The sequence below is a fragment of the Schistocerca americana genome, chromosome 6, assembly GCF_021461395.2.
Source record: "Schistocerca americana isolate TAMUIC-IGC-003095 chromosome 6, iqSchAmer2.1, whole genome shotgun sequence".
Classification (NCBI taxonomy): domain Eukaryota; kingdom Metazoa; phylum Arthropoda; class Insecta; order Orthoptera; family Acrididae; genus Schistocerca; species Schistocerca americana.
The window spans coordinates 215110704-215134344 of record NC_060124.1 but is presented as its reverse complement, the minus strand read 5'-3'; positions in this window follow the sequence as shown (position 1 = coordinate 215134344).

Genomic DNA, 23641 nt, shown 5'->3' with positions numbered 1-23641 from the left:
AAGAGTTGTTGAAAGTCATATCAGGTCTAGAGGTTTCATATTCTGTGCACTGTGTTCACCAGAAATTAATTACTTTCCACGAAAGAACATTGCGTTTTCATTCTGTACCGTTATGCATAGGAAAGGCGCTTCTAAAAGTAGTACTGAAAACCGTAGCAGTTTCGGGGTTCCCATTTTCTGTAAGCTTGGTAGGTCAGCAATTAATCGACTTTCATTCACAAGTATTATGTTCGTAGCATGTTCGTTTGTGAATTGGAAAAGTGCTTATAAAAGTATAGTTAAACACTTTAGCGTTTTAGAACCCGCATCTGCATATACCACACACTGCGCGATTCAGCAATAAATTAATTCTGATTGAAGAGCAATGTGTTTACTAAACTCACCAGCTAGTAAATGCTTCAGTGTGACAGGGTTTGTTGTTTCGCTCATGATTAACGATAGACAACTTATGGTGACAGTAACTGAGTGATGCTGCTAGTATGTTCTCGTCTTATTCCATTTATAATTTGCATTTTGAATTTAAAGAAAGTTAAAGCTTTAAATTTCACTCTCGAAGTTTGAAAGCTATTAACATTTTCCAGAATGAACGTTTTACTCTGAGCGGTGTATACGGTGACATGAAACTTCCTGGCAGGGTACAACTGTTTGCCGGACCGCGACTCGAACTCGGCACTCGGACATGTGGTCTACCGACTCAGGAGTGCTTGTCCCGCAAGTTACGCAGGACAGCTTCTATGAAGTTTGGGAGGTAGGAGATGAGGTACTGGCGGATGTAAAGCGGTGAAGACGGGTCGTGAGTCATGATTTCGTAACTAGGTCGGTAGAGCTCTTTCCCGCGAAAGGCAAAGGTCTCCACATCGGACCTCGCTCTGACCCACAGTTTCAATCTGCCAGGAAGTTTCATTTACTAATATATCTTCTGAGACTATTTGAGAAATCTGGGCTGTCAGTCGTTTCCGTATATTTCGCCCTATAATATTAATATTACGTGAGAAGCCTTGGTTCTAATCCCGTTAGTCGTACACTGTCTCTTCTTAAAAAGAGGCCTTGTTAGGAAACCAAGTTCACAGTCCAGTCGCTTACACCCTTCAGACACACGAACACGGTGTAAAGTGGATAACACTGATATATTCTGCGTATAGTAAACGACAGCAGTGAGTGTTATACAGCTTCCCTGCCTGTTTGCATACAGCAATTTAGGCCACAATATTATACACTCATGCTCATAAATTAAGGATAATGCTGATACATGGTGAAAAAATGCTCTGGTAGGCGGTTTGCGTGTTTAAATCACCTCGGGGTATGACTATGCCGTGCATTTGACCTGCGGTCGTCCCACAGTGGCGCTGGCAGCAGTCCACATACGCAGTGGTGTGTTGGTGCTTGTCAGAGTACGGTGCAGCGAGTAAGTGTGCAGACATTTTCAGACGTGATAATGGTGACTGTGTATTGAAAATGGCTCAAAGAACACATATTGATGACGTTATGAAGAGTAGAATACTAGGGCGACTGGAGGCTGGTCAAACACAGCAGGTCGTAGCACGGGCCCCCCGTGTGCCACAAAGTGTGATCTCAAGATTATGGCAAAGATTCCAGCAGACAGGAAATGTGTCCAGGCGCTACATTAAGGGATGTCCATCCTGTACAACACCACAAGAAGACCGATATCTCACCATCAGTGCCTGCAGACGGCCACGGAGTACTGCAGGTAGCCTTGCTCGGGACATTACCGTAGCCACTGGAACAGTTGTCTCCAGACCCACAGTCTGCAGACCACTGAACAGACATGGTTTATTCGCCCGGAGACCTGCAAGGTGCATTCCACTAACCCATGGTCACAGGAGAGCCCGTAAAGCCTGGTGTCAAGAACACAATACATGGTCATTGGAACAGAGGTCGCAGGCTATGTTCACGGACGAGTCCTGGTAGAGTCTGAACAGTGATTCTCCCCGCGTTTTCATCTAGCGTGAACCAGGAACCAGATACCAACCCCTTAATTTCCTTGAAAGGGACCTGTATGGAGGTCGTGGTTTGATGGTGTGGGGTAGGATTATGATTGTTGCACGTAGACCCCTGCATGTCTTTGACAGAGGAACTGTAACAGGCCAGGTGTACCGAGACATCATTTTGCACCAGTATGTCCGCCTTTTCAGGTGTGCAGTGGATCCCACCTTCCTCCTGATTCATGATATCGCACGGCCCCAACGAGCTGCCATCGTGGAGGAGTACCTTGAAACAGAAGATATCAGGCGAATGGAGTGGCCTGCCTGTTCTCCGATCTAAACCCCATCGAGCACGTCTGGGATGCTCTCGGTCGACGTATCGCTGTACGTCTTCAAACCCCTACGACACTTCAGGATTTCCGACAGGCACTGATGCAAGAATGGGAGGCTATACCCCAGCAGCTGCTCGACCACCTGATCCAGACTATGCCAACCCATTGTGCGGCCTGTGTACGTGTGCATGGTGATCATATCCCATACTGATGTCGGGATACATGGACAGGAAAGAGTGGCGTTTTGTAGCACATGAGTTTCGGGATGGTTTTCTCAACTTATCACCAATACCGCGGTCTAACTGATCTGTGTCGTGTGTGTTCCCTATGTACCTATGCTATTAGCGCCAGTTTTGTGTATTGGCACGTTGTGTGGCACCACATTCTGCAGTTATCCTTAATTTATGAGCATGAGTGTAGAAGATGGTAAGGAAATGCAGAAAGACTTTGAAAGCATTGCCACTTGATGTAACGAATGGCAACTATCTTAAAATGTGCATATATCTTGAAGTGTTGGCAGAAGAGCCAACACCGTGTTGCTAGAGGAGGCCGAAATGCACGCGTTTAATTACACGCAGACTGGCGTGAGGTCTGGAACAGTTAAATGTAATTAATATAGCCAATAAGGTACATTGTTGCTGGAATACTTAACTTTAATCCATAATTGGTGTACATCGCTCTTGACGGTACATTAATATGCTCAATATAAACTGGTAATGACGCCTTGCTAGGTCGTAGCAAATGACGTAGCTGAAGGCTATGCTGACTATCGTCTCGGCAAATGAGAGCGTATTTGTCAGTGTAGCATCGCTAGCAAAGTCGGCTGTAGAACTGGGGCGAGTGCTAGGAACTCTCTCTAGACCTGCCGTGTGGTGGCGCTCGGTCTGCAATCACTGACAGTGGCGACACGCGGGTCCGACGTATACTAATGGACCGCGGCCGATTTAAAGGCTACCACCTAGGAAGTGTGGTGTCTGGCGGTGACACCACATATCTAATTTAATTATTGTAACAAAGAGAAACAATACGTTTGTATACGTGTAGAATATCACCTGAGAACCTTCTGAGTATGTCACACCTTGTGAACCTTTTTGTGGTAGCACAAAGAAGCGATGTGAAATGGTATAGTCACGTAAGATAATTACGAGCGCGTGCTGGAAAGTAATGCCTCGAATTATTATGTGAAAACTTTTACCTTTTTAAATAAAACAAATCTTATTTACATTCTACGTATTTATTCTTCATTTCTAGGTATAATATTTCCCTACTTTGTCACATTGGCGACGAATGCATTTCTCCCATTACGAGACCAGTTTGTTGATCACTGTCGAATGTTTGACTCTAATGTAGGAGCAACAACCACATCTCTCCTTGTAGCGCTTCATCACTGTCAAAGCAAAGTCGTCGAAGGTCTTCTCTTTTTGGAAACATACGAAAACCGGATGGGGCCAAGTCGGGACTGTATGCAGGATGATGGAAGACAGCGAAGCCAATGTGTCGGACTGTTGCAGCTGCACTCAGAGAAAAACCGGGCCAGCCACGATGGTATGCAGACAATCTGCGACCAGCTGTTTGAACAGTGCCCAGGAGGAGAACCCAATCTTAAGTTTCTTTTCCAGTTTTTGAAACAACCACCATGTAAAGTTCGCATAGTGTAATCAGTGTCCACAATAATAGACACCATGTCAGGCGCCATGTTGGTTAAAGTCTTGAACTGAGAAGTCACGCACTTATAACAATAGTGAAAGCCTGTTATACATAATTAATGCTTTTCCATTCACGAGGCGTAAATTATCTGCGTAAGAGGAACAGCTTGTCTACCGACTTCAGCGACATGTCAAGATACTGCGGTGTACCGGCTAGCTAACATATACAGGGTGTTACAACCATGTACGGCCAAACTTTCAGGAAACATTCCTCACACGCAAAGAAAGAAAATATGTTATGTGGACATGTGTCCGGAAACGCTTACTTTCCATGTTAGAGCTCATTTTATTACTTCTCTTCAAATCACATTAATCATGGAATGGAAACACACAGCAGCAGAACGTACCAGCGTGACTTCAAACACTTTGTTACGGGAAATGTTCAAAATGTCCTCCGTCAGCGAGGATACATGCATCCACCCTCCGTCACATGGAATCCCTGACGCGCTGTCGCTGCCCTGGAGAATGGCGTATTGTATCACAGCCGTCCACAATACGAGCACGAAGAGTATCTACATTTGGTACCGGGGTTGCGTAGACAAGAGCTTTCAAATCCCCCCGTAAATGAAAGTCAAGAGGGTTGAGGTCAGGAAAGCGTGGAGGCCATGGAATTGGTCCGCCTCTACCAATCCATCGGTCACCGAATCTGTTGTTGAGAAGCGTACGAACACTTCGACTGAAATGTCCAGGAGCTCCATCGTGCATGAACCACATGTTGTATTTGTAAAGGCACATGCTCCAGCAGCACAGGTAGAGTATCGCGTATGAAATCATGATAACGTGCTCCATCGAGCGTAGGTGGAAGAACATGGGGCCCAATCAAGACATCACCAACAATGCCTGCCCAAACGTTCACAGAAAATCTGTGTTGATGACGTGATTGCACAATTGCGTGCGGATTCTCGTCAGCCCACACATGTTCATTGTGAAAATTTACAATTTGATCACGTTGGAATAGAGCTTCATCCGTAAAGAGAACATTTGCTCTGAAATGAGGATTGACACATTGTTGGATGAACCATTCGCAGAAGTGTACCCGTGGAGGCCAATCAGCTGCTGATAGTGCCTGCACACGCTGTACATGGTACAGAAACAACAGGTTCTCCCGTAGCACTCTCCTACGTTACCTTGTACAGCAGCAACTTCTCTGACGCTGACATTAGGGTTATGGTCAACTGCACGAAGAATTGCCTCGTCAATTGCAGGTGTCCTCGTCGTTCTAGGTCTTCCCCAGTCGCGAGTCATAGGCTGAAATGTTCCGTGCTCCCTAAGACGCCGATCAATTGCTTCGAACGTCTTCCCGTCGGGACACCTTCGTTCTGGAAATCTGTCTCGATACAAACGTACCGCGCCACGGCTATTGCCCCGTGCTAATCCATACATCAAATGAGCATCTGCCAACTCCGCGTTTGTAAACATTGCACTGACTGCAAAACCACGTTCGTGATGAACACTAACCTGTTGATACTACGTACTGACGTCCTTGATGCTAGTACTGTAGAGCAATGAGTCGTATGTCGACACAAGCACCGAAGTCAACATTACCTTCCTTCAATTGGGCCAACTGGCGGTGAATCAAGGAAGTACAGTACATACTGACGAAACTGAAATGAGCTCTAACATGGAAATTAAGCGTTTCCGGACACATGTGCACGTAACATCTTTTCTTTATTTGTGTGTGAGGAATGCTTCCTGAAAGTTTGGCCGTACCTTTTTGTAACACCCTGTATACTTATATCGATATGGTGTCTGTTCTTTCGGACATGTCTCAAAGAACAGACACCATATCGATATAAGTATATAGTTCTGGCAATACCGGCCATGACCTTCTTCTTCTGTGCGGATGCACACATATTCCCCGAACTCTTACGAGACTTGGTAAGAATGTCTTCCACGAGTAATGAGTGTGTTGGGTAGGGACACTACGAATGTAGTGTGTGAGCATACAAGGTGAGAATGCGGGTCTCGCTGGAGTCACACTATCCTCTGTGACCTCGGTTTCTCATATGGATAGAGCGTCTGCCATGTAAGCAGGAGGTCCCAGCTCGAGTCCCGGTCGGGGCACACATTTTCACCTGTACCCGTTGATATATATCAACGCCCGTCAGCAGCTGAAGGTATTAAATTATAATTTGGTGGTAGCTAACATTCCGTAATCTAACGCTTCTCATTGCCCGCACTTTCTCTCTGTTCGTCTCGCCGCTATAATACCATTCTAAATACTGTAAGGTTTTCTTGTTGTAATTAGTAACGTAGCAGCTGCGTTTCGTAATATTGTACAAACGTCTCCCTCTATCTTTCATTTAGTTTCACTTCAAATCACATGTACTACAAATACAATCACATTAATTCGAGAACCGCCTATGTTCGTCAAAGTGCAATAGCCACTCACAGACAACAGGTGGCAGCACTAGCACTGAAGGGTATATAAAGCGTGTCGGGGGACGTAACAAGCAGTGGATTCATTGTCGTAATGTGGAAACAGAGCGATTTGTGTGACATCCAAAAGGGCACAATCACTGGCTTTCGGGACAAGGGGAGAAGCATTTCTGAAACGGCGAAGTTCGTACACTACTCGCGTGCCGCCGCGCTTAAAGCATACAGTGGTTATGTAACCTCCTCCTCACTTATCGACCTTAATGACAGTGAAAAATTAAACCGCGTGTACCTAATGGAAATTTGGGGAAAGCAATCGTCACCGAAGTTAATCTGTCGGTAAAGAGGGAGGAAAGGGTTACATCTAAATGAAAGGAAAAATGGAAATGAAACTGGTGGAAATTAATTTTGAAAAGGGGTAAAGTTAATAAAGAAAGTAAATGTGCGGCCGTTACGTTAACAATTAACTAGCGGTAATTAGATATTTGAGATTTGGGGGAAATTACGGTCGCCAGTCCTATGGACAATTACTATAGTAACTGAAAAAGAAAGGTTATTACACATATAATTAGCACTAGAAGCGTGGCAACTGAAGGTTGACACGTGTAGTGTGAAAACTGAAAGTTTGTCAGAAGTAATAAATTTCGCTACACTCTGACTTAATTTAGCAAACGAATTAATAAAACCGGAAAATTGAAAGTTAATTTAGTGACTGAAATTAATAGTGAGCTTTGTTTCTGAAGCACATCGAAATTCAGTAAAATACGGTTAGTCTTGGGCTACCTCAACAATCATATCAAAATCTACTTGAATCTACGCAGTTTAGAAATAAGAGATTTAACTTTGAACTTGAATTAAATGATTCTGAACAATTAACAATAGTAAAATTTAGTACGTACCAAGCTGAGCTGCAGTCACAGGAAAGCTAAAATACGGTAACAAAACTCGCACTCTTAATTTGTGCTTTTGTAATCTAAATATTGTAGCCAGCTATGAATACCTTAACTGAACTTTGAAATTAAAGCAGTGAAATCGAATGATATTACTTTAATGCTGGCGTTTGAATTTCAGTGACACTCGGGTTCATTCCGGAAAAGGAAGGGACCCTGGTTGGTAATGCAATTGGGACAATGGGCAACAAAGGTTCATGCTACGTTGCTGTAATTTAGTGAGAAAAATTTAACTGTTTCAATAGCTGAGGTCTGCCATACAGTTCTAAAGCTTTACGTGCTACCAGTCTTCCTTGTTGGTTGATTGAATGTTTTAAGTCGTCGATGGAGGAGGTGGCGACAGTCACTCATTATCGGCCGTCGCTGTTGCAGAAGCTGGATGTTGGCGCGCCTTCTTCTCGACACGGTCTCCAGCCGAAACGGGCTCTTGATGTGTGCCAGCTAAAGCTTCCCGTCCGCGACACCATGTCAGAAACTAACATAGCAAGTCGAGCACAATTACATGCTGCCAAACCCCGAAAGCGCGGCAACTCGCGGGAGTGTCACACAACACACCTGCTCCACTGCCCTCCTCCAGCCAGACTCCCTATGCTCTGCCCGCGCTCCACGCGGCAGAGTTAACACTACCAAAGATCCTAAGCACTTTGGTTCTCCACACGACCTATCGATGTATTCGTTCGATAGCATAGTTTTCCCTAGGCAAGACCCAGCGTAAAAATACAAATAGTATTTACAAAACAATCCAATTATACATCGACATAAATGCATATATATATATATATATATATATATATATATATATATATATATATATATAGTAAAACAATTACAATATATAAAGACACAGAAATGTCATATCTTCAGGTAACAAAATAAGGAAAAATCTATAGTACAATAGATGGAAATAGAAGGATATGCATTTCCGGCGTTACAGTTGGCAAAACGGCGCTTTCCAAAAGCGCCGCCAAGTCAACTGTGGTGCGCCACAGACCAGAGATGACATGGGTGAACGACTGGCGCGGAGATGTGTGCTGGCCAATACGCGTGAAACTGTTGAGTAACTGACCGTCCAGATGGACCAAGCGGCTACCGACACTGTCTCCTCAACGACCGTTCAGCGAACGTTGCTGCACATGGGCCACCGCAGCACGCGCTTGGGGACTTTGCACGAGAATGCATCATCCGGACTCTGCACGAGAATGCCCCATCTTGACGTCCACTGAGTGGCGGCAGGTGGCCTTTTCTGAAGAATTACGTCTTATGCTCCATCGCACAGACGGCTGTCGGCGTGTAATGCCCTGCAACAATCATCTGAACGGTCCAGGCCGCAGGAAAGAGCGTTATGATCTGTGGTATGTTTTTGTGGCACTGCCTGGGTGATCTCATCACTCTGAAAGGCACAGTGGATCAACATATGTACGCGTCTATCCGTGTCCACCCCCAGATGCTGTTCGTTTCTTCCTCGGCAGGATTGGATCTACCAGCAACACAATGCAACGTGCCACAATGTACGCGCATGGTTCGAAGAGCACGAGGATGAGTTTACCGTACTCCCCTGGCCACCAAGCTTCCGGCTTTGAAGCCCAATCGACACTCTGTGGGACCGCATCGATCGGGCTGCTCGCGCCGTAGATCCTCAACCGAGAAATCTGGTGCAGCTGTCCACGGGACTCGATACGGCATGGCACCGCGTTCCTGTCGGTACCTTACAGCACCTCGCTGTTTCTCTTCCTGCGTCTCTCGGAGCCATCCTCGCTGTGAAAGATGGTTACTCAGGCTTTTGGCAGGTAGTCACATTAATGTGACTGTTCCGTGCATTATGAAAATAATAATAATAATAATAATAACGTAAAAGTCTTTACCTAAGTTCAGTGAGAAGTCCCGTAAGGAGACTCAATAAAGTATTTATCTTATAATGGTTCAAAATGGTTCAATGGGCTCTGAGCACTATGGGACTTAACTGCTGTGGTCATCAGTCCCCTAGAACTTAGAACTACTTAAACCTAACTGACCTAAGGACAACACACACATCCATGCCCGAGGCAGGATTCCAACCTGCGACCGTAGCAATTGCGCGGTTCCAGACTGTAGCGTTTAGAGCCGCTCGGCCACTCCGGCGGGCTATCTTATAATGAAATTCAGCTAAAGAAGCCCACACGAAATGACATTGCGCCGTCATTTGCGTGGACATTCGGTATAAAAAGGCGATGGGTCGATCTGGCGACAAAGTTTCTGTACTTACTGTGACCGGAAGTTAGGTGGGTTCGTCATTTACGTGGCAAATCAGGGTGTAAGTACAATGTTCCTGGGGTAGGTGGGCCTTCCGTAAGCTGAAAAGCGCGAGGAACGGCTACGTCAAAGGGAATCCCAAAAATAAGATTTCAGGTCTGCTATGCAATATCTCGATATATCGCGAACGTCGTAAAGTAGTCCCTGTAGCTTCTTAACCCTTCAGATTAAGAACTACGTATTTTAATAACGTACTAAAGAAGGTAATGGAAGACAGAACCGAAGAACTGGTTTCCGCTGTTAGATTTAGTTCAGGTTCACTCATTTGCAAAACTGAATATGTTTGATGTGACCCACGGCCCGGATGCGTAGGTGTGTTAGGAAGTGAAGCTGGGGGAGGAACTGGCCCACTAGTAACAATAATTCGCTTTCCGACAGTCTTACAGGCACGAAATTAGAATTATATTAATACCGTCAGCTGCTGACGGTCGTTGATAAATATCAACGGGGACAGGTGAAAATGTGTGCCCTTACCGGGACTCGGACCCGGGATCTCCTGTTTACAGGGCAGACGTTCTATCCATCTGAGCCACCGAGGGCACAGATAACAATGCGACTGCAGGGACTATCTAGCGCACGCCTCCCGCGAGACCCACATTCTCACCTTGTACGTTCACACACTACATTCGTAGTGTCCCTGCGCAACACGCTCATTACTCGTGGAAGTCATTCTTACCAAGTTCCGTAGGAGTTCGGGGAATACGTGTGCATCTGCACAGAAGAAGAAGGTCATGGCCGGTACTGCCAGAACAGGCAGGTGGCGTATATGAACGCTCCTCAAATAAATGTTCAGTTCTGAGTTTGAACAGTACTTTTAAAACTACTAACGCTTTTCGAAGACATCGTCCTCTGGTACAGCCTTATAACTCTTTGGTAATCAGGTGCTTCTTTTATAGTTAAGTGCCGTGTGGCAATGCAAATTTCGTTGTATACTATTTTACAAGTTTACACATTGTCTATATTCAAAGTGCTTGTGGTAGTTTTCTTCGGTTCTAAAAACAGATAACGAATGGACAGATTTTTACATTAGTGGTTGTTTGTTTCATACTACAGATACTGATTAACACCGTTGAATGTACTATCTCTATTGGCACGCAAGAGATGGTGTTCGCCAGCTATAGACGTCTTTTGTGTGCTCTTTTCGCCAGCTATAGACGTCTTTTGTGTGCTCTAGTGAAAAACAACAGCACCAAACATGACTGTAATAAGATATCAACCCCTTGCTAACGTGAGATGCAGATTCAGAAAGGACATTGCTCCTTTTAATTATTATTGATGGTTCATTATGATTTCGATCTTTTTATTTGTCCTTACCTCCTACTTCCCAACAATTACAGCCGGCCAGAGTGGCCGCGCGGTTCTGGGCGCTACAGTCTGGAGCCGAGCGACCGCAACGGTCGCAGGTTCGAATCCTGCCTCGGGCATGGATGTGTGTGATGTCCTTAGGTTAGTTAGGTTTAATTAGTTCTAAGTTCTAGGCGACTGATGACCTTAGAAGTTAAGTCGCATACTGCTCAGAGCCATTGAGCCAACAATTACAGCCCGTCGTGGCGAGGGCGTATGAGCAGTATTATCCTTGCGTGCAGACTCCACAAGACTCTAATATGTCTGTGTCTGAGGCGCTCGTGGCGTGCTAAAGGCTGTCAGATTGTCATCGGCACGCAATCTGCCCTGTGTAATTAATAGCGTGGCACCTACGCACTCAAGTAACTGGACGCTGACATCCTACCGAAGTAAACTATAATACCGTCAGATTTAAATTTTATATAAAGAAAAGCATTCTTCAATTTACAGTGGTATTAAGGTGGAAATAACTACTGTTCTCAACAATCCCCGAACGCTGTTGCCTTCCAGTGTCAAGATACTGTGGTGTACTCGCTAGCTAACACGCAGCAGCGTTACACTAATGCTGCTCATTGCTTGCAATTTCCCTCCCTCCCTCATTCGTCTGACCCCTTTAGTAACCTACTAAAGATCATAAGATTTTCGTGTTGTAATTACTTTCAGCTGAAGTCTTCGTTAACAAATGAAACCTGATTATCAGTGATAGCGCACTTTACCTCCGATTTCAGATTAAAATATTTGATTGCACGTAAATTTTTGGTCAGCAAAATAAACTGCCTGACATGAAAAGGAAAGCACCCAGAAAAGGAAGAGCAAATGAAAAAGAACTTGGCGAATTGAGAGACAAATTTAGAAAGGACTTGGGAGTATGAGCCCTCTCATCACTATTACGTGGCACCCAGTTTGTCCTCGGTGCATGCACTTATTCGGTTGAAAAGGGTCTCGTTAAGCCGTTGTATACTCTCATCAGCAAATCTGGTCCACAACTGGTGTATCTGCTCCTTGATATTCTGGAAACCGGCACAGGGACGGTATCGACGACCGAGCTACACCCACACATGTTCCACCAGAGACAGATCTGGGGATGTTGTTGGCCATGGGAGTACCGTAACATGACCCAGACAGTGCATATAGACATGTTCCGTGTGGAAGCGAACACTGCCTTGTTAAAAAGTGTTAGCACGTTACTGTTGCAGGAGAGGTAACACGTTAGGAGGCAGGATGTCCATCAGGTACCGTTGAGCCATCATGGTTCCCTCAGTTACTACCATCTATGACCTGCAGTCATACCAGATGGCTCTCCGTACCAAGACGGCAGGAGTATTACCGCTGTTCCTCCGTTACACATTGGAGAAATGGGTCCTCTCTGCGGATTTCCACCATACTTGCCCATGATGGTCATCCGGGGTAGCACAGAACCGCCATTAATCGGTGAACACATCGAGACCTCATTCACCTGCAGTCTGTGCTTCCTTGTCACGGTACCAGACGCAGCCGTTTGTTTTGTGGCGTCTTTGCCAGCCTACGCATGTGTTGCAGTTAGATGGCACGTTCGGAAGACGCTAGCTGTTACCGCATTTGGCTGCAAGTACTTGCAGTCTAGAGCCCCGTTGCAGTTTTACTGTTAATGACCTTGCACAAGGATGGCGTAATAACGCCCGCGGTAAAGCGCCACCGTTTTAATGTGACGCGAGCAGCTGCTTCGGGTGGGAGCGTTGTAGCAGCCTCGTGTATACTGTGAGCCACCTGGTACATCGTCACTTAGTAAGAAGACATCGTAAACAGCCACTCTTAGTCTCTTCAACCGATCCTCTTCTTGATCTCTGTGGTATAAAAGGCAATCTTCCCACTTAACAGTCTCTGCAGCGAAGAGGTTAAATTTAGCTCCTAGTGGAACGGCATGTTATCCGCCACTCTGTAATCTCTACGTGTTTATTTCTTTTTAAATTACAGCTCTTTGCATATGTCTGTCTGCAGTGAATTCCCGACTGCAACCGTTATCTTGTGAATACTGGTTCTAGTATATTAATTGCTCTTTGTAAGGGAACACTAAGACTGGTACGGAAAAAAACGGATTTAGGTGGCTGATGATACGTGGAACAATATTTTAGCTCTGTATTCTTCCGCTTTTGTTTCAATAAATTACTAAAATTATGTACATCATGCTTTAGTGTTTGCGCCATATTCAAATATTAACCTCACTTAACAATCGATACTTACGTTTATAGTTCGTTACTTTAAATATTCCTTAATGACCACTTCCTTAAAAATGTCGTATGAAACCTTCTCTACTCTTTTGACGGTCTTTGAGATGCACAAGTGTGGCATTGTTGAATATTAGCCCAACAATGGGATCGAAATGTTAAATTAGAGTACAAGGGCGTGCTGAAAAGTAAGGGCTCGGATTTTTTTTTGTAAAAACTATTACACCATTTTAAAGAAAACAGACGTTATTATCACTTTAAATCCTTATTCTTCAGTCACGTGTCTATTCTTGAAAATAGTCACCCTGGCGACGAGTACATTTCCCCCAACGAGAAACCAGTTTGTTGAGACCGTCGCCGGAGAATGTTTGACGCTGGTGACGGAGCCACAACCTGACCTGTGCTTCCACTGTTTCATCACTATCAAAGTGAAGTCCTCGAAGGTGTTCTTTAAGATTTGGAAAAAAATAAAAATCGTATAGGACAGAGTCGGGACTGCACGAAGAACGACCGATGACATGGAAACCAAGGCGTCTGATTGTTGCTGATGTCGCAGCGCTCGTGTGTGGTCTGGCGTTGTAGTGCAGAAGGAGAGGGAGAGGGTGCTCCATGTGTGGACGAACTCATCTCGTTAGAAACTCGATCACAACATGCGGTTTTCCCACACCCACATTGTTACGTTACACACCGCCATGTTGCACGCTACTGTTCGTAGCCGTTTAGCGTCAGAGTGCTGCAAATATGTAGACATGGAATATAAAGATGTGTGATGCTAGTAATGTTTGTTTTATTTAAAAAGCTTCAAGAGTTTCCACATAAAGAAATTCACAGTCATTACTTTTCAGCACGTCCTTGTACATTAATGGACTACGCGGCCTGACAGGTCAGTGGTTTTACACTGTAGTATGTTTATATTTATACATCACTTGCGGGATACCACATACTTTAATTTTGTACAGTCGTACATATTTTCATCTGGTTTCATTCTCTCCTCCAGTCTATCTATCCAATGGTAAACTTTCAGTCTATTTGGCTTCACGTAGCATTGTTATTAATTTATGCTGTTTTCGGTGATGCTTTATTCAGAAATACGGGAAATCACAGTGGAAAAAACAGACGATAATGGATATGGTTACGAATTAGAATGCATAGAAAAAATCGACAGAATTTCAGTACACCAATAGCTACCATAGCAAATCTAACTACAATCTGAAATAAAAGTCAGAGATCTCGATTATTGGCAGACCGACTGAAGGTACAGTTATTCTAAATGGCAGGGATTACTAATGTGTTAACGCTGGCACTATCTGTACGATTTACATGTTATCATACGTAATGCATAACATTCACTGTACACTGTAATTCAATAAGAAAGGTACATTATGTAAGGGTGAAAGAAATGTGGCCGTGTTCGTTAGTCGGCAGTGGTAGTTCGTTGGTGCTCAGTATGCGTAACTTGATGATGCACTGAGTGCTCAAATAAAATTGTCAAAAATTCCTATGACAGCTGCAGCAGACCACGCTATCACCATGCCAAACGCAAATACGGGGGTTGGAACTTAAATAGCGCCAACTATTTATTCACAACCGATACAAAAGAGTTACATGTTTGCTCCTATTACTGTCCTTCACAGCAGTGACCAGCGTTGTGAAGAGACCGTTTCCAGCGATGTGGAAGGCGTAGTATACCGTCAGCAGAGCCTGTTCTGTTGATGGCGCTTTCCCATGATCCCCAGATCGGGTTGACTGAGGAGATAGAGAAGATCCAAAGAAGAGCGGCGCGTTTCGTCACAGGTTTATTTAGTAACCGTGATAGCGTTACGGAGATGTTTAACAAACTCAAGTGGCAGACTCTGCAAGAGAGGCGCTCTGCATCGCGGTGTAGCTTGCTCGCCAGGTTTCGAGAGGGTGCGTTTCTGGATGAGGTATCGAATATATTGCTTCCCCCTACTTATACCTCCCGAGGAGATCACGAATGTATAATTAGAGAGATTAGAGCGCGCACGGAGGCTTTCAGACAGTCGTTCTTCCCGCGAACCATACGCGACTGGAACAGGAAAGGGAGGTAATGACAGTGGCACGTAAAGTGCCCTCCGCCACACACCGTTGGGTGGCTTGCGGAGTATAAATGTAGATGTAAATGTAGTAGATGTAGAAATAGAACCATGTTCGATAATGCTGGACGTATCCTGATATGGCGAAAAGTGGGAACACGCGATGCACCCAGGAACATTTTCAAACACGATCATTTTACTGGTCATGGTGCTACGGCGTGGGGAGTCATGATGTTGCCTAGGTGTACTGACTTCAAATCGTTGAAAACGGTTCATCTAACCGGTCACAGTTACTGTGACACGGTGTGCCTTCTCTGTGTGCTTCTTTCCATCGATGCTTTCGGTCCTGGTTATATTTTTATTGACGACAAAGTGCGACCGAATCGAACGGCTATGGTGGGGGAGCTTTTGGAACGAGGGGATATTCTTCGAATAAACTAGCCTGCCCCTTCTCCTCCGTCTTAAATGCCATCCAGCACATTTGGGATGCATTAGGGAGACGTCCACATGCACCAACGAACGTCCAGCAATTGCCAACCGCGCTAGCGGAGGAACGGAACGCCCTACCACAGGAAGTCCTCACCAACTTTGTGGCATGGGAACACGTTGCAGAGCGTGTATTGCTGTTTGTGGTGGTCACATACCCAATTAAGAAGCATATCCCACAGTTTTTAATGTCCGGAGGACCATCATGAATCGCGGTTACCACCGCGTAATTATTGTCTTTGAATAAAAGCGCCATTTCTGTTCGTCTCACTGCGTATTTCTTTCAGTTACCTTCTGCATAGTTCTTTACTTTAACAGTTCTTTCTGTTGCTTCGAGATATGGTCCGTGGCAGCGACACATCATAAGTTACTTTCGTTCTTAAGTTTTGCACACCGCGTGTACCTTTAGATGTATTTCCTGCTAGCGTACTGGTACATAAATGTGGAGATAAAAAGCAAAAGCCTTCGGCATCTCTCTTTCTATGCTAGTTGTCTCCTCTACCATAGCTCCCCTCCATCCCACCTCGTCTATGAGCTAATATGCTCATTTATGCAGCGTAAGGTATTCTGAAGAACATACAGTACCTATCTACTGTATACGTGAAAACTAAGACGGGTATCGCCGCCACCAACAGGTTTCCTCCACTCAGAGCTCCGTCCTGCGAGACTAACCTCCAGCACATCTGCTGGCTAGAGGCACAAATTTCCCAGGAGAGCCGCAGTCTGAAGGAGAGCCGTAGAACTCCACGAAATTGGTATTCTAGGAACGATACAGCTTGTCCAACGGCTCAGATTTAAGGACACTGGGTCTTTCTTCCGCCGGACATTTAATCCATAACGACTGCCAGCTACCATTACGCACTTATAGTGGTACCTAACAGATCAAAATTTCGTACCAGAGTGAGGGGCGGACCCGAATCGTTAACAACCTTTGGGGAGCTAGGAAAGCAGGAGAGAGATACTGTGAAACGTGCCTGTTAAACGGCACTTTCAATTTTTCGAAAGTTTTGCCTTCAATATTTCGCGTACAGGTCTTTGCTGATACCTAACGAATACTTTCTGTAACCGGTATCGATATATACTGAGTGCGTTCTTTGAGTTCTGTGCTTGTCCTTCTCTAAGGTGTTGTGTCGGAAAAATGAACACCTTCGGTCACTTCTGCGCCCCTTCACCCAGTCACAGTAGTGGCGGTAAAGTGGACATGCTTGCTGATAATTTCGAAACAAACACGTTCTGGTATACCCGTTACGTACGGCCGGAGGTCAGATGGGGCGTGGCGTGTTCGCAGCTGTTGATGAGAACGTTTCAATTATTCGAAACGGTTGTTCATAGGGAAGGAATTCCCAACCGTTCATTAGCAGGGTGCCTGTCTTACTGTGTATTTTCAGCAGGTTTGCACGTTAAATTTGCAATGAAAATGCACCGATATTCTGGCGTGGTATTACGAACTTAAGAGTCTTCGTGTTTTCGGTGATCTTGAAGTTGGTTACTGGATCATGTTCTAGTGATTAAGTCCGAAACATTATGCAGTCACGTCTACCTTCAGTGCCAAGTGGTTTGTGTTCTCTGTTTGCTTGAATTGTCAATGTACCTCTTACCTGCACTTTTTGTTTTCGGTTAGATTTTCGTATATCATTTATTTAGTATTATGAGTATTTCGGTAGCGTGCACTGTCTTACGCCATTTCTTAGTTACGCACTGTATGGTGCCTCCTTTTTACATACTTAATTGCTGTGCTTGGTAATGATGCGGAGTTATTCAGTTCTACGATACATTGTCGGAAAAAAATTTGTACATCTTTTTAGATGTTTTCAATTCACTCCACATATATTGTTGCAACAGTGCATATCGAATGCATGAAATGATTAGATTTACAGATCAGCAGCACAAGCGTTCCTGAGATACCAGGTATCGACCCATGCTGAAACACCGACATTAGTACGTAGTGTAGCCTCCACAGGCGGCAGTGCGGTATCTGACTCTGGCACCCAGTCGATCGTACAAATGGTGAATATTGGGATCCTTACACCACGTCTGCTAGATCTATTCACGCATTACTGTAACAGCTGTTGGCTGACAAGTCGCACTAGAGTCACTTCTTGTCCAAACATGTTCCAAACGTACTCGATTGGAGACAAATTATTGGCTAGCAAAGTTGCTGCAGGTCATGCATATCACGTTGAGTTTCGCTGGCAGTGTGTGGGCGAGCATTAGCCAGTTGGAGCAACACATAACCTACCTGTTGCAAGACCGGCAAAAGGAAGGGTCTAACAACATTCTGCACGTATTGAGCTCCGGTTGGCATACCCACCAGAAACACCAAAAAGTGAAAGAGAGTTGTAGTTTATAGAACCCCAGACTATAAGGCCTGGGATGGAGTCAGTGTATTTTGGACGGGTGTACTCTACGAGATAGCACTCACCAGGTCTACCTCGCATCTATGAAGACCACGGCGCGCCTTTCTCTCTTCCAAGTGATTTCATGACGGCACCAGGCGAGCCTTCTCGTTGATGCTGTGGGGGGAGTGGAAGATGGGATAGAGGTGTGCTTGTCCATAGCCCTACTGCTAATAGCCGCCTCGCAACAGTTCGCGTTAACATGTCTGGGCTCACAAATCCACTTACCTGTGCTGACGTAGCAGTACTATCTGACACTGCTGACCTTACGACGATCCTGACGGCCGTCTGTTCTACCGTATGTCCAGAACCTCGTCTACAGGTGTGAGAATGATCACGTGACCACCGATACCAGCATCGTTGCACAACTCACACAGCATATCCAACCTGTGTGGCAGGTCTCTGAAATGACTATCCCGTCACTTGGAAACACACAATCTGACCCCTCTCAAACTCGCTCAGTTGGCTGTAGGAAGCACGAATGGGTCTTCGTGGTATGGATGCCTGCTTGTTTCGCACATTAACACCACACTGAGCCTTCTGGCTGTGAGCATTCCCCACTAAAGGGCAGATACAGATGGCGCTCTTGCTGTTATGCCACTACGCTATCTGTTGGTGACCGACGTTGAAACCGTTTTCAATACGTCCACTATCCCCCAGATGGTATACACCGTTATCGGACAAAAATCAACATCTCTTTGCAGGTTTACTGTCTTTTTCCGGCTGTGTAGTTTCCCATTATTTCTAGTAATAATTAAACAGTTATTTGCACGCAAATTTTCAGCTGTGAATGATATCATCGGTTGCCGAGTGAGAAATTGCTGTGGGTAACATGCGCGAAACGCTGTATTGATGGGTTCTGGTTTACATAATACTTCATGCATATTCAATGCCGCCTCGTCATTCAAATGATTTGGAGAAGCACGATCAGGGGTTGGTCAACTTTCATATTTGAGTATTGCGGTTTCAAAAAAGGGCCACGGTACAACTGCACAGTGTTCGGTTATAAGTTGAGCACTATTACACTCTTGTAATTTTGATGATAAGATCTTACTAGTGATTTTCACTTTCCATTGTGTTCAATCATATCCATTCTATGCATGTTTTCCATTAATTGCGCGATTTCTTGTATGTGGGAGCTACTTGTGTACCTTCCTTTTTTTCAATTTTCGAAGTCAGATAGCGTTACACAACTGATTAATAAGTCATGAATTTGTTCATGACAATACCTAGCTTCACGAAATAAGGTTACAAATGTAATGTATTACGAATACATAGAAAGAAGGACCCTTTATACACCGCTGGCCACCGTAAATGCGACACCCTGAAGGAAGCATCCGACTCAAGTGAAATTTACACCATGGGTTTGCAGCGATGAGATATACAACTGATTAGAATTTCAGCGCAGACGCACATCACGCGCGCCTGTGGCGCCACCTCATAACGCCATTTAAGGCTTGGCGATTTCGACGAGTGTACGTTCGGCACGTGTGTTTACCTTGTGGTTGTTTCACAAGACGATCAGTTATGCCTCGTAGACAACAGCGAACATCGTTTGATCAAGTATCCGAGTTCGACAGAGGAAGGATAGTGGCTTACCGAGATTGTGGATTATCATACAGAGAAATCGCTAGTCGTGTTGGACGAAACCAAACAACTGTAATGCGGATATGTGACCGTTGGATGCAGGAGGGTACGACGGACCGACGTGGTCGATCGCATTCACCTCGGTGCACCACTGCACGTGCTGATAGGCAAATCGTGCGCATGGCAGTGACGGATCGCTCAGTGACATCCCGAACCATAGCACAGCACATTGCGTCTGTAACGCATCATCCAGTGTCTGCGCATACCATTCGACGCCATTTACAGCAGAGTGGTCTGCCCGCAAGACGTCCATTGCTTCGTCTACTATTGACGCAGAACCACAGACGTCTCCGTCGCCAATGGTGTGATGACAGACAGATGTGGACGGCAGAATGGAATGACGTTGTCTCTACTGACGAGGCACGCTTCTGTCTGCAGCACCACGATGGTCGGATTCGAGTGTGGAGACACCGTGGAGAGAGGATGCTGGACAGCTGCATTATGCACCGCCACACGGGTCTTGCACCGGGTATTATGGTATGGGGCGGTATTGGATATTACTCTCGCACGCCTCTAGTACGCATTGCCGGTACTTTAAATAGCCGGCGCTACATATCCGAAGAGCTGGAGCCAGTTGTCCTTCCTTACCTTCAGGGCTCGGCCACAGCCATATTTCAACAGGATAATGCGCGACCACACGTGGCACGCATTGTCCAAAGGTTCTTCGTCAATAACCAGACTGAAGTGCTTCCCTGGCCGGCTCGCTCTCCGGATCTTTCGCCGATAGCAAAAATGTGGTCCATGGTTGCTCAACGAGTGACCCAGATTACATCCCCAGCTGCCACACCAGATGATCTTTGGCAACGTGTGGAAGCTGCTTGGGCTGCTGTACCCCAGGAGATCTCCAACAATGGTGGCTACTCTGGCTACTGATTCTGGCAGGAACCACATGTCACAGACGTCTGTAAACGTAATCATTTGATACTTGGTCAACATGTTATCTATAAAATAAATTTGTAGTGCTACCTCTTGTCTTTCTTGGTGTTGCATTTACGGTGGCCAGCAGTGTAGTATGATTATATGATAGCAGAACAAACAATGGTAGCAGTTACTTCTGTAAAATATCTGGGAGTATGCATACGGAACGATTTGAAGTGGGATGATCATATAAAATTAATTGTTGGTAAGGCGGGTGCCAGGTTGAGATTCTTTGGGGGAGTCCTTAGAAAATGTAGTCCATCAACAAAGGAGGTGGCTTACAAAACACTTATTCGACATATACTTGAGTATTGCTCATCAGTGTGGGATCCGTACCAGATAGGGTTGACAGAGGAGATAGAGAAGATCCGAAGAAGAGCGGCGCGTTTCGTCATAGGGTTATTTGGTTAGCGTGATAGCGTTACGGAGATGTTTAGCAAACTCAAGTGGCAGACTCTGCAAGAGAAGCGCTCTGCATCACGGTGTAGCTTGCGGTCCAGGTTTCGAGAGGGTGCGTTTCTGGATGAGGTATCGAATATCTTGCTTGCCCCTACTTGTACCTCCCGAGGAGATCACGAATGTAAAATTAGAGAGATTCGAGTGGTCACGGAGACTTTGCGGCAGTTGTTCTTCCCGCGAACCATACGCGACTGGAACAGGAAAGGGAGGTAATGACAGTGGCACACAAAGTGCCCTCCGCCACACATTGTTGGGTGGCTTGCGGAGTATAAATGTAGATGTAGATGTAGAAGGGTTACTGCTACTACTTCCATAAGTAGTTCCATCACGGAGGCACTAGCTCACGTAAAATTGATATGAGATTTCCTGGCAAATTAAAACTTTGTACCAGACCGGGTCGTTAATCTGAACTTTAACTTTCAATTATCATGCACTCCACACATGAGCTAGCCAGACGTAACGACCCGCCCTCATGGCTTAGCTTCTGCGAGCCACTTTCTACTGCTTTCCTAACGTCACGCTTTCCGTGGATTCCAATCTCAAAACAGTTCACCGTCCAGTGCAGAGTGAGAAATTCAGCTAGCCCCTCGGCTGTGCTTAAGCTACTTTTCCGCAAAATCTTTCCTTCCAGGAACGCTAGTCCAGGAAGGTATGCAGGAGAATTTCTGTGAAGTTTGGAATGTACCAGATGGGTACTGCCAGAAATGAAGCTGCCAGAGTTGGTCATGAACGTCTTGGAATAGCCCAGTCAGCGAGATCGTTGCCCCCTAAAAGGTAAGGAACTGGGGTTTGAGTCTTGGTTCCGTACACAACTTATGCACTAATGAGCAAAATCTTTACGACCACCTACTCAGCAGCGTGTTGGTCCACCTTCTGAATGCAATACAGCAATGATACTTGCACATCACGGATTCGAAATGTACTTGGTAGGTTTTTGGAGGTACATATCAAGATATTTATATGCACATGTCACGCAGTTTCTGTATTTTATGGGACTGCCGTTCGTGGGTGCGGAGCTGGTGGCTGATACGGCTCCAGATGTGTTCCACCACAACCAAGGACAGGTAAACATTGATGGTCAAAACATCAACATGAGTTCACTAATGCACTCCTGAAGTCACAGTAGGACGATTCTGGCCTTGTTCCACTCATTGTTATCCTGCAACAAAGTGCCATCACCTTTGGAGAAGACACCAAGCGTAAAGGAATGTAGGTAGGTGATCCTGCAAAAAAGTTCACGTTGGTCACAACAGTCAAGTTCTCTTTGATTACCGCTGTAATCCCATGAATACACACACATACACACACACACACACACACACACACACACATATATATATATATATATATATATATATATATATATATATATATAATGAAAGCATAGTGGAAAGTTTGCCCGCATGCAGATATTATAAAAGATATCTTCTTAAGGCAACGTGGGGCAAGCCCGTCTGCGTTACGAAACATGCTAAACACGTTTACCTCCGATCCTCCCTGCGTGAAGTGCCAACTGAAAGCAAGCCAAATTGCGTCTTAAACGCCACTGTCCTCAGGTATTTCGCTGTCAACTTCAGCCAGTAATTTAACAGTAATTGTTATATTGCGTCCAATTACGTGAGTTCAGGTGATCTGTGAAACATTGCTAACATTTCCTTAGATTTGCTTCATATATGAAGTTTCATAACTCAACATCTAAGTTTGAGGACCAGTAGGTTGCATACAGACGAGCTGCCTTCTGTTTTTTTATGGAACATTCCGTTCTAAATTCGGCGTTTATGAATGAAGCATGTCATTGATGGTTCACAAACGCAAGGGATCCGTGTGGTTGTTACCACAGAAGCGTGTCAACGGCGGGAATTTGGTTGGATTCAATAGTATAAAATTTCACAAAGGTGTTTCCAATTTTTAGTTATAACTGTGTTGTGTTCCTGAGGATGGTACTTGATGTGAGACACCATCTAAACATCCCACATACTCACTGACGAACCAGACAAAACGTCATGTATTCAGCTCGCGGTAGAAAGCGATTTACGCGGAAAGTCATCAATCTTCTGGATTGATGCTGCCCGCCACCAATTCTTCTACTGTGACAACCTTTTCATTTTAGAGTAACACTTGTATCCTATGTCCTCAATTATTTGTTGAATGTATTCCAATCTCTGTTCTCCTCTGCAGTTTTTACCCTCTACAGCTCCCTCTAGTTGCATGGAAGTTATTCTCTGATGTCTTAACATACATCTTAAAATCTTATCCCTTCTTCTTGTCACTTTTTTCCATATATTTCTTTCCTAGCCGATTCTCCGGAGAACATTTTCATTCTTTCCTTGTCAGTCCACCTAATTTTCAACGTTCGTCTGCTGTACGACGTCTCAAACGCTTCGATGCTCTTCTTTTTTGGTTTCTCCACAGTCCATGTTTCACTACTATACAATACTTCGCCCCAGACGAACATTTTCAGAAATTTCTTCCTTCACATTAAGGACTATGTTCCGCACTTGTAGACATCTCATAGCCAGCAATGCCCTCATTGCCTA